The 12,022-nt window shown below is 39.9% G+C and overlaps 1 protein-coding gene across 4 annotated transcripts in view; it reads left to right on the plus strand.

The window, feature by feature from the left end:
- Positions 1–1,318: 1,318 nt before the first annotated feature.
- The window catches only part of gli1 (GLI family zinc finger 1), a 57,617-nt gene continuing 46,913 nt past the window's right edge, over positions 1,319–12,022 (plus strand). For 3 of the 4 annotated variants that reach the window (XM_032549861.1, XM_032549863.1, XM_032549862.1), the window contains exon 1: positions 1,320–1,699. The gene's annotated coding sequence lies outside the window, so the exon portion shown is untranslated. Of the gene's footprint in view, positions 1,700–12,022 lie in introns of all 4 variants that reach the window. The other variant, XM_032549864.1, reaches the window with a different exon arrangement.

Here is a 12,022-nt window from a genome sequence, read left to right on the forward strand (position 1 = left end):
TGCACTGTAAAAAGCACGTTATTATTTTATGGGTTATTACGTAATTAAATCAAACAAACAAAAAATACTATAAGAAGTCAGTGAACTCGTAAACACTCTTCACAAACTGATGTAGTAAATTTCAGCCTCCCTATGTGTCCTTTTCTCTGCATGCTTTTTGTGGTGTGTAGTTTTTAGTTTTTCTAAATATATATATATATACTGTTTCAATGTCTTGGATATATCATTGTCTTACCTCTTTCAATATCACATTGAAACTGCTTGCATTCTTAAATGTTTAAATTTGTTATTTAATTCTCAAGTGCAGGGTTGCTGTTTTTGTCCTTGTTGAAATTAAAATAATTTAATAATCATCAGCATACATACATATATAAACAAACAACTAGATAATATCTAGATAGAATAAATTCATTAGCTATGTTATACCATTTTAAGATTTATGTTTTCAGAAATAAATCAATAAATAGTTAAGATGAAAAAAATAAATGTATATATTTTTTGCCTTTGATATTTACTGTGGTCCTTCTCTTTTTCTGAAACATTGTTATTCTCTGTGTAAATAAATAAAGAAAGAAAGAAACAAATAAATAAATATTTCAAAAATATGTACATATTTATAAAAATATAATTATAACTTTTCTTTTATTACTCTTACATGTTTACTAAATGCCTATGTGTTCATGTACACTTCCTGAAATAATAATGTCTGGTTTTAGGTTAAGTGTCGGCGCGCGTCTTTCTTCTTTAATAACCCAATAACTTTGTGGTCGAGTCGGCGCTGGTCCGGCTCCAGGGCAGCGGATTGTATTCCAGTCCAGGTTTTGTGGTGGATTTGACTGGTTGAGGCTCAGCAATCTGCAGCATCCCCGCAAGAAGCCAGCCAGGCAGCCACACACGCTGTCCGATGGGCTGCTATGAAGTTACACTGTTAAAGTAAACACAAACATTTATAGATAGGTTTTCACAATTACTAGATAAGAACCTACTTAATATAGACGCAGCCGTGTACGTACAAGCATTTGATAAACACTTGGAGGCTGTAATGCCTTTATATAGCTGATTATATTACTTTAAAGGAATGTTCTTTTATTTACTGAGAAGATGGGGGTAAACTGACCGACCATCAGTTTGGTTGTGTTTCTGGGCTGCATGTTAAGTTTGAGGAGAAAACCGAGGCAGTGTGGTTCTTTTCTTTTTCTCTCTTTCTTTTTTTAAGAAAAACAAAAAGTGAACTTCCTGTTTCGGGGTGGTCCACAGGCTGTGGAGAAAGGGAGGGAGGACAGGGAAGGAGGGGGAAGAGAGAGGGAGAAGGGGGTGCGCATTCCCGCATTGGCTGTGCAGCCAACTCCAAGGCGCTTTGCGGGACTCCAGAGCCGAACATGGGGTGCAGTTTTGTCAACGTCTGCCTAAAGACACTTTGAAGAATTCGAAAGTATGCAAGATCCCTGCTGAAGAAGGAACAATGTGTCGGTTTCTGTGAAGATTTCACTCATCTCCATCCGCCTGCTTACCAGAAAAGTTGAGAGAGAGAGAGAGAGAGAGAGAAAGAAAGAAATAAAGAAAGAAAGGGGAAAGAGAGAGAGAGAGAGAAAGAGACGGGAGGCTTTACTGGAAACTTTCTCAGTCCCTGGATCCTCTGAGCTCTTCCAAGGACTCCAGTCAGGGAGTTTCATGCTGAATATTTCTCCTCTACCCTGAGGTAAGCAGAGCTGATGATTTATGGTCGCTCTTTAAATTACAGTCGATTATTAATTGACTAGATTATGCTTGTTCTTGGTTTGAAAGTAACTTTTTGCGCAGCCTTATAATCACCCCTGTAGCCTGGATCTCTTTAAATCAGATGAAAACTTTAAACTGTGTGTTACAGTAAGTTTGTTTCATGTCTTTGTTTATGTGACGTTTTGTTTTAAGTCTTCCATTTAACTGATAAGATATTGTGTTCGGTTTTTCTGGGCTTGGTGGTTTCTTGGGGCAGAGTATATTTTACTTTGGGTTTAAAAGAGACCCGGGAAGATATTGAAATTGTTTTCTGTTTAGACATGAGAGGATAAGCTGACGTTTTGCTGAATTTCCTGGCTCAATTGCAGAGCCCCCTAAAACTGCTTCCTTTGGGGTGGGGGGTCTGCAGGTTTGCCCGAGGACAGTAGCAGGGCCACCCGAGAACAGCTGTTTCTTGTAATTCACAACACTTTTGGTGTCAGTATTTGTCCTACATGCTTACCTCTTGCTGCAGTTTGTCAAAACTTTTAATGCATAAACTTTGATGGTTTTCTGACATCTGCACTTTTGGTGCTTCTTATGAATTGAACCCTGCTATCATCCATCTCTAATCTGGGATAGATGATGGATTCTAATCTAATTATCTGTGTAAGAGTGGACTGTAGCTGCTAATGTGGGAAGATTAGGCCACTGCTAATAGTGGCCCTGCACTGAAGAGCGTCAACATCAGCCTCAATGGGGAGGCCAAACACTTATTTATTTCCAAAGTGACAGTGAGAAGTGCTGAGCACACACAGTCTGAATCTTCCCCACTCACATATATACCTTTGTAGACTGCATTAAGAGGAAGATCCTTGAAAGGATTTATGAGATATTAAATTATTTAACTGCTTTGTAACTGGACGAGGTGGAATTAGCTACTGTTATCAGGTTTTTATGCTGAAAGAAACTGAATAAAAAGCTCGGGGTCATTTTCCATCATGACCAATCACTCCTTTAGAGGTTTACAAGGGGAGCATTCGATGGACGAGACTGCACTTGTCCTTTGGCCACATGAGAAAAGCTCTGCAGGGGAGCTTCCTCACCCTCTCTGGTCTTTATCAAGTGTACTGAGCTCGAAAGGCTCCTTAATGGGGATGGCCTTAAACAAATACACTGTGCAGGAAGCAGCTGACCTCAAATTTGCAGTCACAGGTCAAATCTGATGTGATTTACCACAGTCATCTCAGGGGACTGATGGGTTTTTCTTTGACCTCGTACAATTTTTATTTGGGTGAATTTGCATCTACTGTAGTAAAAATGAGTAAAACTTTGGGCAAAGCTCTCTCTGGTATTAATCATGATGATAAAGTCACTTTTTTGAGGAGTTTTGGGTAGGCAGTGGGGGCGGAGGGTTTGGCCCCTGATTATGTGACACAGGTGTAACAAGAAGCAGGCAGCAACAAGTGGTGTGTTTTTGTCAAGATTCCATTTTAGTCCTGCACAGCAAGAAACTCGTCACGTGACGCCTGCAACCCATCACCCCCCTTTCCCTACACGGTCCTTCTCCCACCTTCCACACAGAGAGAGAGAGAGAGGGGAGGTAAGGGGGAGAAGGACCACCCTCACTGGGATCACAGCCCTTCAATCAGACCCTTTCACACCCTGTGAACCTGAAACAATCAGGGTTTAATAGCAGCTGTCTGTCTGTCTGAGCCAGGCCTGGCTCAAACCGCACGGACGATCAGCTTCGGCCCGGGACGCTCCAAAGGACACAGAACTCGCTCCTTTTTCTTCTATCTCCTCATTGTCCTGTTTACCACTTCCAGGCACATGAACATATCAGAGGAAAGGCATTCAGAGATGATTGTTGCCTCATCAGATTTGAGTTTGCGTTCTTTCTGATCTGCTGCACATCTTCAGTTTACTCCATGTCCATTTTTGGCTGAGAGTGAAGAAATTGTTTTGGAGGCAAAACTTGCTTCGTAGCCCATCTGAAAGCGCAAGAATTAGCTGTTGATTTCACAGAGATTTGTACAGAGATTAGTAAAAAGACTAAATGATGCTGGAGTGAGACACAGCATTGAGGAGGGGAGATATTAAGTAAAGAGCTGACACCAGAGGGCAAAAGCATTAAACATTTAGCAAGCTTGAATCGCATTAGTCAAAGGGCACATATAATAGTGAGGGGAAATGTTGCAACCATGGGAAATATTCTGAAAATCATTGTCCGTGGTCACTCGGAGATTTCCCACCCATTAGAGGGCGTATCGGACAAATCACAGTGGACGGGATTAGATGAATGATCTTCACAGCCGATCAGTTCAGAGGGATAGAAAAATGAGACAGAGGTCAGCCGGGTTTGATGCAATTAGTCCAGTGGAGGTTTTTATTCTTCTTGTTTTGTTTTGATGAAAAAAGACTTATGAAATCAATTCAGTGCTGAAGATAATCAACTATTAGCAGTGCTAAACTAATTCTAGGATCACACATGTTTTAATCTTGTTGTGACTCATCAGATGTATTCTCATGAAACAAAATATTGTGGTGAGGAAGTATTGAGGTGTACCGCATATCACTTCAATGTCTTCATATCTTGTCTCGTTAAAAACAAAATGTGTTTTATTTTGGGTTTTTACTAGTCTTGAAATACACTAGTGGGAAGCAAAATGATACTTAGATTTTAACACATTTATGTGCAAAATTTTGAAAAGTGCGGCATGTATTTGTAGACAGCCTTCTGTATTCTGATACCTCCTAATTAGCAACATCCATATGTGTAATTTAATCTAGAAGAACATAACAATGAAGACTAGGAAACAAAGCACAAGTCAGGCATAAGACTGTGGAGAAATTTCAAACAAGATTAGGATAAAAAACTATTTCCCAAGCTTTGAACATCCCACAGATCTCTGTCTAATCCAAAAATTGGAAAATGGAAAGAGTATGGCAAAACTACAAACCCACAAAGACGTGGCCAAGATGAGACGGCCAGTTGAGACCTACTTCCAAGATGCTATGTGTCTAATAAAAAACCCAACAGCACCATGTTTCTTGGTGGGAAGATGTTGAGTTCAAGGTGAAAATAATATGAGGACAGTGAGATATGGTAGTGGCAGCATCTGGCTCTGTGAATGTCCTGCTTCAATAGTGATAGAGAAGTGTGTCAGAACTGATAGGGAAGTACAAGGTGATTCTAAACATCCAGTACAAGATGTGCTTATTTCTCCAAGCACATCTATGAGTTGGAATGGTCCAGTCAAAGTGCAGACTTCAACTGAGAATATGTAGCAAAGCTTGAAAGCGGGGCTTTGTCCAATTTGAATGAGCTTGGACAATTTTGCTCAGAAAAACAAGCAAAAACTTAAGTTTCATGAGTAAAGCTAGACAAACTTCAAATAAACTGTAGCTGTAATTGCAGCAAAAATTACAGCTACAATCTTTTGTTGTTCTCTCAGCTCTGAAGCCACTCAGAACTGATTCCTTGTGTGTTTAGCTGTGAGGGAGGAAGGGTAGTTTTGGGGACTAGGAGCATAATGGCAGAATGTATATTTATGAGTTTTCTGCTGTGATCTCTTTTTAATGTAAGTCTATATTCTGAGTGTTTAGAACCTACATGTGTTCAATATTCAGCCTATTGATTGAAGGAGGCTGAATATCAATCCATGCCACACTTTTCAGATATTGATTTATTAAAAAAACCATGTATCCTTTTCGTTCTGTTTCCATTGTTCAGATTTTGTACCTTGTGTTGTGTGTCACATGAAGTCCCTGTAAAATACAGTGAGGGCTGCGTTTGTGATGTGGGAAAATCTGAAGAATATGAAGTGATGTGAATACTTTTGCTAGGTAGTACAGATGAAAAAGTTAAAAATTTACTGCCTGCAGCGCTGTATATGCATGCCTGTGATGTAGATTTTCTACCGACAGTAAGAGGAGGAGTTGACGCTTTTCCCGGTCGTTCAAGGCCTCTGCTTTGAATTGGGGCGGTTGGTTTCTTTGCCTCCATGTGTCGGTGTGCGTGTGGGGGTTTGTGCACAAGTAAGCCTAATTATCACCTCATGTGGTTGATATTAGAAATCAAACGACAGATAATAGCATCCAGGTGAAAATGCTGGGTTGTTTTTGTGTGCACAAACAGCCCACGCTGATGCTCATTACTCGCCATTAAATCCGCTCAGTTTGTGGCTCTGACTGAAAGAAGCAGGAACAACCTGGTCTTGTAGTATTTCTTATGTTGTTCCTGCAGGTTCATTCAGACCATTTTTTACTCTAACTTGTTTGCCTGTGCGTGTGTCTGTGTGTGTGTTTTTTTTGGGTTGTCTGTGTGTTTCAATGTGTGTGTTCTCGACTGCTGATGACTCATCTTGTGCTTTACTGTCGGCAGGCAGAAAGTGAAGAAGAGGCGGTGTTTATTATTTCACTAGGTTGCCATAGCCACAATGCTTTTAGGTGTTGACATAATTAGTGAAGTTACAATACAGAGTCTGACGTCTGGCTGTAGTATTCATCAATTAGAAGAAAAAAAATGACATGTCTGCGTTTCCCTTTTGCTGTCGTAGAGAAGGAGAGGCAATATGACAGATCATCACGGGTTTTGCGTCATATTTATTTTCCAAACATTTATACCTTTTGTTTTATAACAAGTAAGGTAATGATAGAGTTCCTTAACTGCATCATGGATGCTTTGATTTTATTATTCAGAAACAAAGGGACTGAGGAGAAAGTACAGCGGGATATTCATGTTGCGTGTGTTTATGATGGCTCTTTTGGACAACAACTCTGTTATCTGAGATGAGATAACTTCCTAAGAATGTTGGCTTGCCATATGTTTTTGAGAAACATGCAGTTCCACATTAAACACCCCGTCAGTGTCTGTGTGCTGCAAGCTTCTACATTTAGCATTTTCTTGTTTTTGTTTAATTCATAAGTATAGTTGAATATTTGAAATAAAGAAATGTTCAGGACCTGAACATTTCTTTATTTTTTTATTCCAGTGTCTGTTTCATTACAGCCGTTTGATGGCTGTAATGAAACAGATGCCAATTTCCTAAAGAAGTTGGCGTCTGGTTCTTTAAGAACCTTCTATTCTTTCCAGCACATCATCACAGCAATGCTTCTTTATGCCATTTATTAGTGCTGTTTACAACCATTATTAGGAGCATTGTAGTTTGTATGATAAACACAGCACATACACAGTTCCATCAGATGTTTTCTAATTGCTGCTGCTAGTCTGGAGGAGCTGAGAGAGGAAGGCACATGGGAGGGGTTGGAACTCAATTTGGGGACTAAAACTTCTAGGCTTAGCTTTGGGTAAATAGGCAGCACAGTGTATGAGCAGGTGTTTAGGAACCCCTGAATGGCTGCCATGTGAGATTCAAGGATTTCTCAAACATGCATGAATGAGTCAAAGCAACACTCCAGGTATGTGTTTGATGAGGAATAACATTATAACATTATATAAGTTTGCAGAATACTTCCCCTTTACAAACAGCAGCTCTGTTGATGTGAGGAATGCCTTTATACCTATGCTTTACAGGTTAACAACATTGGTAATTTAAAGGATGTCATTAGCAATAATTCTGTTGTGGATAGTAAAAAGATGTATAATTTTTATAGAAAAGTCTAGAAATCACCAAAGTGGTGGAGGGCTAACAGGCAGTTATAAGGTCACCTAATTAGCTGATTTTAACCTTTTAAAACAGCTCAATCTGAAGACATTAATAACAATGGGAAACAACAAATGCAGCTACTAAATGTTTACACTTTTGCATGAGACCATTTTAAACCTGTTGCTGTTTTCCCAGTCGAACAACTTCAGCTTCAATGAGTTGTGGACTTGTCTATCTGCTCCCAGTCTGGTAAGACTGAGAAAACCTTGGGATTTTGGGTCAGGCAGTAGTTTGTGAAAATGTTGTACGTTCCTCTGCTTTTTTAGCTCTCTTCAAAGTTTGGAAATTATCCCACCAAACTCACAATCAGCTAACCAGCAGTCTCCACCAAAATAATATTGCACATTAACACAAACATTATCTAACTGAGATGACAGCAACAACCTTCCTTTTGATAAGGTTATTGTGATCTTTTCTCTCTGTAAATATCAAGTTAATCTTTCAGAGACTTAACTTCATTTCAGATTCTCCACATATAAGTGATGGCAAGTGTGAAATTTACATATTTTATAATCTCAATAAAGTATTACTTTAAGGGTGTACACACTTGAACAAACAGGTTATAGAGCTTTTTAACTTTTCAAATGTTTTTCCTTTTACAGATTTATTTTTATTTTGATATTGTATATGTCACGGTAAAGGTGGAAAAGTTTGTTGTCATACATCAAAAAAGCACAGCCTTTTAACAGGGGTTATGCAAGTTTTAGATTTGCTGTGAGTATATTTTTATCTTCCTGTTTTTATTTAAAAGCAAAAACGCATCCATGTCAGCTGACTGACAGCAGCAGGTGATGAAGGAGGAACGTTACACTTTGTTTCGTTCGATCACGTCTTCAGGGGTTGTGTACAGGACAGTTTGTGTTTGTGTGGTGCTTCTTGTACCTTCCTCCTCCACAGGGTGCGACTGGCAGGTGTGGCTTCCAGCTGATCCTCATCAGGCGTAATCAGGAGGAGTTTAAAAGAGGAGCGGTTTCCTGAGGTAGATGCCAGATGGTTAACTCAAACTGTGTGTCCAGTGGCCTATGGATACTCAGTACTTGCTCACAGCCTTTCCCTGCTCCATGCATTATCTGTTAGCTCACCTATGCCAGTCTCTCTGCTGACTGCCCTCCTAGGAAACTTTCTTGCAAGCTGTATTGAACGATCACTTGAATGTCCACCCTCAGACCTCCACTTGTTCATGCTTCCACCCTGGAACAGTAGAAGAGTCAGTTACCAGCTGCACTGCCCACCTTCTCCCTGCCAACCACATCCTCTGAAGACCTACTTACCTTCTCCGTGGGGCTCCGCCACTCAGCCAGAATTATGAAACTGCATTATCACTTCAATCTCCTCAGTTTCAATATCAAACATCTCACACCAGCAATTGATAAACAGATTGATCAACCTGAACCTGACCCCACAATCTCTGGCTGCCCCCTTTTTCTGAGTCTGTAATTGATCTAAGAGTTTTAATCCAGCATTATGACTATTGGAGGAAGCTCTTCTTAGCCAGTACAAAAAGTTTCAAACGTACGAATACATTTTTTTTTTGATGTTTTGAAAACTTTAGTGTTCCTTCACAACTGGAAATTGACCTTCTAATGCACTGGATGGACTTTAACCAGATTAGTGCTGTAGCCAATGCTCAAGAACCACAAAGAAAATAATTCTTCCTGTTTCTTTTTGTTACATCTCTTCCAAATATCCCACTTCAGAATAAATAAATTGTCCTCCATCTCTTTTTTTCCAAAATGTTCCCATTCCTGTCTTTTCTGTTAGACTAAGTGCTTCTGTTTCTATTCCCTTTTCAATCATAGTTGTGACAAGCTACAGCGGCTAGGTCGTTGCCATGTTTGCCAGATCAGATGCCATAACAGGAAGTCAGTATACATTCACAGCACAGTGACACGCGTGTATATGACTTACGACTGCTGCGAGCCAAATGCAGGCCCGAGTCGTCACTGATACGCCAAGAGGAATCTGTTGTGGGTCAAAGGTAGCCGCTCTCATCATCAAACAGCCTCACGTCTACGACAACATCTCAGACATGATGTTCTAGCTGAAGAGCAAAAATTTCTGTAGCTTCATTTTGATTTACAAGGAACATGTGTCGATGAGGCAGAAACTGAGCAAAAGGACAAAGCCTCCTTCAAAAAGGCTTATCTGCAACTAAACAGTCAGGCTACAACACACTGAAGCATGCAGTGAGCAGAGGTGATTCAGAGCTTTGGCAGTTTTGTAATTGTGCAAACTGAAGCTGGGTGTTTATTCTTTTTAGCGTAAAAAAAAAAGTTTAATTAAATGCATTTATTTTGCTCCGTAGCTTTAAAACTTACATTTTGTGTCCAGAGAAATATCTAATTTCAGGGAGAAAGAAACTACAGAGGGGTTTAGTTTTGATAGGTGTAATTAACCTTATTTCAACAAAGCTTTCTGTGGCCTCCTTTAAGTAGACAGAAGTCTAATTCTTTATTGTTGCTTGGATGGACACACAAAAATACATATCCTGTACATTTTCAATATATTTTGCTAACTTAATTAAGCCTGTAAGAAAATAATTTTGTTGGCACACTCTGAGAAAGAGCTTTCTAGTCTCATTAAAAGTGGAATTTGCTGGAAAGGAAAGAAGGGCAAAAGACAGTGCAGGGGGGAAAAAGAGTGAAACATTTCATAGTGTAGGAGTTAGAGGGAGAGAGATGCAGATTGTTTTAAATCCGCAGCGAGTCAGCCTCTCAAATTTATGCCCATGGGCTGCTTCTTGGGTGGGCTGCTAGGAGGGCGGTGCACTAGCTGGATCAGGGGAAAGTTGCAGACTCCAGACTGCTTGCCTTGCTCCAAAGCTTTTCCTGCTGCAACACATTTAAAACTTAGCCATTCTGACTGGCTGACTGGGTGCTTGGCCCTGCCCTAACTGACTGAGCTCCAGTGGTTGGCTCTTTCTTATTTGGCAACCGCGACTTTTCAGCGCTTTTCATGGCGTCTGGGGCTTTGAAGGCAGGTTTTATGTAGGGAACTCTGGACGGTTTCTGGTAAAAAGTGTAGCACAACTGTTTTTATTAACAAATTATTTCATGGGTTTGGAAATTGGTGCTTTCTTTTTCCAAAATAACCACTTGGTTCATGTTTAAAAACTGATTTCCCCTGAGAGCGAGTTTGTCCTCGAGAAAGAACAGAAACGATCTGCATCTCAGTTCATGAACCGGGATCAGATAAGATGTAATTCTGCCTCCTCTGTATTTCATGCCAGCACTGACTGTTTTACTCAGCAGAAGAATCATCTGGACCCACATGTAGCCAGCAGAATGATTTCAGGATGTGGGGATGAGGGAGAATAACTTCAAGTGATTCACGATTACAAGAACCCCACAGATGCATTAAAAATCAAAGAAAGTGATCATTTTACAAACAAAGGCACACAGTTTAAATTGGCCAAGTTTTGTCCTTCTTCTAAACAACTTCTGAAATACTTTCTGAAATGCTTTCCTCATAGCTCCCTACTAAAGGATGACATCAGCAGCATCTGAATCAGCTCAAATGATCTAAGATCCAGCACAGAGGGTGGTTTGGTTGGTTTCTTGATTCACTAATGCGCTGGTTGTACTGTTTGGGCATACAAACAGAACAACCAGAAAGACCAGTTGGAAGTAAACACTAGAAATCCCTGGTTTTTGCACAACTTTTATTTCCTGATGGTAATCTCAACTGATTCCGGTTTTCATTTAAGAACTATAATTAACTGCTTGCAGCAAGGAGGTCCAGGTTTTGAATCATGACCTGTTTCTGCAAGGAGTTTGCATGTTCTCCAGTGCATATATAGGTGCATATGTTCTCTCTAGTTACTTCCTCAACAGTCCAAAAACATGACTGTTAAATGTTTCTCTATATTAAGCTTAGTTATGAGTGTGTGTGTGTGTGTGCATGATTGTTTGTCCAGTGATCTGTCCAGGGTGTACCCCGCCTTTCACCCAATGACCATTGGAGTTAGGCAACAACCCCACCCCACCTCCAGGTTTGAGACATTTCGGTTTCAAACCTGGAGTTGACCTACCTCCGAGCTGACGCTGGCCTTTCATAAGTCACAAGTGCATAAGATAACTTCTAGCAGAGCTATACGAGCTTTCAAAAATGAAGCCAGCAGGAGAAGTGGTGCAACATTAAAGTTACACAAAAAATCTGTTTCGGAGATCCCCCACATAGCATTCTTTTCAAAAGAATAACAGCAGATTAACTTAATAATCTTGTGGAAGGCTTAGCAAATGGCTCAAATTTAAATTATATATTTTGACTTTCTACTTTACTGGTTGGAAATGATTTCTGAGTCTTCCAGAGCTTCCTGTTCCCTATCCATCACCCTCTTGTAAAGCCAGCTTCATTATACTTGAGACATCTGATGCGTAGCTTTGACTACATTACTTAGCAAGTCAGGAGCATAAAACTGATGGGATGACTTTAACCCCCCTTGCCTCATCAGGCCTTTCACAAAATATGGGATGATAATTTGCTGAATTACGAAATGTTACTCATGCACATTTAGAATTTCTTAACATTTAATATATTTTTAAAGTTAATTATATACCAGCTTCCCTCTAAAGTTTCTTGTATCTTAAAAAAGACATGCACAGATTATGGAGATCAAAACATATAAATTCTCAATTTGAGTACATAGTAAT

This window comes from Xiphophorus hellerii, chromosome 20, assembly GCF_003331165.1.
Source record: "Xiphophorus hellerii strain 12219 chromosome 20, Xiphophorus_hellerii-4.1, whole genome shotgun sequence".
NCBI lineage: Eukaryota > Metazoa > Chordata > Actinopteri > Cyprinodontiformes > Poeciliidae > Xiphophorus > Xiphophorus hellerii.